The sequence below is a fragment of the Schistocerca gregaria genome, chromosome 7 (assembly GCF_023897955.1).
Source record: "Schistocerca gregaria isolate iqSchGreg1 chromosome 7, iqSchGreg1.2, whole genome shotgun sequence".
In the NCBI taxonomy this organism is placed as follows: domain Eukaryota; kingdom Metazoa; phylum Arthropoda; class Insecta; order Orthoptera; family Acrididae; genus Schistocerca; species Schistocerca gregaria.
In genome coordinates this window covers 224,554,904-224,557,974 of record NC_064926.1, presented here as the reverse complement: position 1 = coordinate 224,557,974, position 3,071 = coordinate 224,554,904, and positions in this window count along the sequence as shown.

The window sequence follows — 3,071 nt, the reverse complement described above, 5'->3', positions numbered from 1 at the left end:
GTGCTCTGCGCAGTTGACACAGTGGGAAGCGAGGCACAGGGAGTATTGGGATGTGAAGGACATTCACAATCCCGACAGGTTATGCTAGAAGTACAGCAGGAAGACATATGGCCGAACTTCCAGCACTTAAAGCACCAAATCAGGGAAGGTATATATGGCTTTACATCAAATCGATAGACCATCACCTTGACCTTCTCGGGTAATGTGTCACCCTCGAAGGCCAGTTTGAAGGCACTGGTGACAACCCGATTATCCCTCGGACCCTGGTGGATGCGCTGGATGAAATGGTCACCTCGCCACTCTAAATTGGCGTGTAGCTCATCATCAGACTGCAAAAGAAGATCCCTGTGAAATATAAATCCTTGGTCCACATTTAAGCTCTTATGGGGCGTGGTGGTAACAGAAACATCCCCCAGTTTGTCGCAGGTGAGTAGTACCCACAACTGGACAGAGGATGCTGTTTTAATCAAGACCAACCCTGACCGCATTCTGGACAAGCCCTCCACTTGTCCTCTAAATGCTCCACAAAAAACTGAGGTTTCATTGACAAGAAATACTCCCCATCAACTCTAATACTTACGAGGTATCAGGGTGAATAAGCTTCGCTGCCATTCTTATACTGGCGTTCCTCCCATGGCAAGGCCAGGGGGGGGGGGGGGGGGTAATATTTCTTAGCATTGAAGTCAGATCTTGACTGCTTAGGGTTTGTGGGATGAAAGGGACCAGACTGTCACGGTCATCGATCAAACTGCTTAGGGACTGCTGGTGATTGACCAACACCAAGAGATGACGTACTACGCTTCATGGCGTGTCATCTGCCCTGATGCCACCCCTCCAACCAGAGGCCCTCCCCAAGGTGCCACCCAGCTGCAGCAAAGGCCACCTGACAGGAGTCCCGATGCCCCAGGGTGATGGGCATCTACTCCTTGGCATATGTGGGGAGTTAACGACTCAGGCATGAGCAGAGTGATCCCTGCGTGGTCAGGGTGCTACAACCAACAGGGTATACGGCAGCCCCACCACAATGGACTGGCTACTGTGCTAGATACTAGGCGCAAATTAGCTACAAAATCCATGATCATCAACAGCACAGAAAGTGATACTGCACAGAAGATGGAGAAAAACACATCCAGGAAGATGACCTTGCCCAACAGCTGGAGAATGAGAAGAAGTGTAGATCCACGTTGACGAAGGGTTTGAGAGGTCTCAGTGCATGATGGACACTATGCACCATGTAAGGCGCCCTTCCCCAATTGGTTAGCTCTCTGGGAAAATTTTGAAAAATGGAGGTCAAATCCTACAGGGGACCATCACATATGGGCCGAAAGGTGAGAGACTCCTTTCAGTTGCCTCTTACGACAGGCAGGAATACCTCGGGCCTATTCTAACCCTCGGACCAACAGGGTGGGATACACTCTGAATGCAGTGTATGGTTCCCTGTGAAACATGTGGACGATGCCTTGGGTAATACAGAGGACAATGGTCCACTCTCCCATGGAGAACTGTATAGAGATGGCAGGAGGATACAGTTGCCTCGCATCTGACAACTAACAATCAGCTGATTGCAAAATGTTAGCCGAGCTCATGTGCTGACTGCAAGTAGTGCTGGCAATTGACTGCTCCTTGTAAGGTACAGACATTCCAGGCACTGAACTTTTGTTTTTTAGTTTTGCCCAGTTGTTGATAAATACTGTGTGGTTGATACTGATATCACTTAAATGAAAATTATTTTTTTCTTTTACTGTGATACATGTACGCCACATTATGTGTCATTAGAAATAAAGAGTTGAGTTCAACTGTGCATGCAATCTTCTTCCAAGTATGAACACGATGTTGGTTCGACAGCCACTAGTTTTAGAATGTGCTCATGGGAAAGAGTTAAAGCATCTGCTCACATTTTTAGTCTAATGCAAATGAGTGCCATCCATACTATCACCCTAACTGCCAACATAAATTTACAAACAAATGATGTATAGCTTCCGAGAGATGAGTAAGGAAGTATCCAAGGAGATTCAAAAGAGACTATTAACGCTCATACCGTCTTATTCCCCCACCCCATCCACAATCTTAGTTGACTTTCTTATTTGCGAAATGACCCTTTAAAAAATGCTTTAGTTTGTAACTTCACAATTCATAAGGTGTCAAACTATACTAGTCTCCTCCTCCCAGCTGTCTCTGTTTCCGTGTCCTTCCATCCCAATAAACTTCTTTCCAATTGCTATTTAATGCTTCTTTGTTCATCTCATCTACTCTCACTAGCACACGTCCTCACCTCGTCCATGTCATTGAGCTTGTGTGATGTAGGAGTACGAGTGACAGGTGGTGCTTTGGTAAGATGAGCTACCATGTTTCAGATGTTGTTCACATTCCTATGTGCCACTCAACTCCTCCACTTACAGTAATGATTATCTTAAATTTTTCAATTATTCAATTAAGACCTGAGTAGTCAAGAAAAATGTAAAGAGGAAAATGTGGTACTTAAAAATTGGGAAAAAACACTGGTACAAGGACTTTGGCATAAAAACGAAAATATTATATAATGTGAAAGAAAAATAGGGAAACGATAATGAAAAATATGTAATTGTGAGAAAACCTGATACTTTACATACGGTACTATTACTTTCAACTTTAAGAGTTTCTGCAGATAATGCAGTTATCTATGAGGAACTCATATTTAATAATTATCAAAAAGAATGTTGTACCACTGCCAGCTGCTAAGATAACCTTTATTACTGCAGCTAAGAAAATCTTTATTATTGCAACAATAATGATTTTCACACACACTGACACCTCAAAAACATGATTCAGAATGTGATGTAATTGTAAATAATTTTTCACAAAATTATTAAGTGGTTCTCAGCAAACGGACTCTCTTTAAATTTTGATAAAACACAGTATATACAGTTCCGTACAGTAAATGACACAACTCCAGTAATAAATATAGAATTTGAACAGAAGTCTGTAGCTAAGGTAGAATTTTCAAAATTTTTAGGTGTGTCCATTGATGAGAGGTTAAACTGGAAGCAACACATTGATGGTCTGCTGAAACGTCTGAGTTCAGCTACGTATGC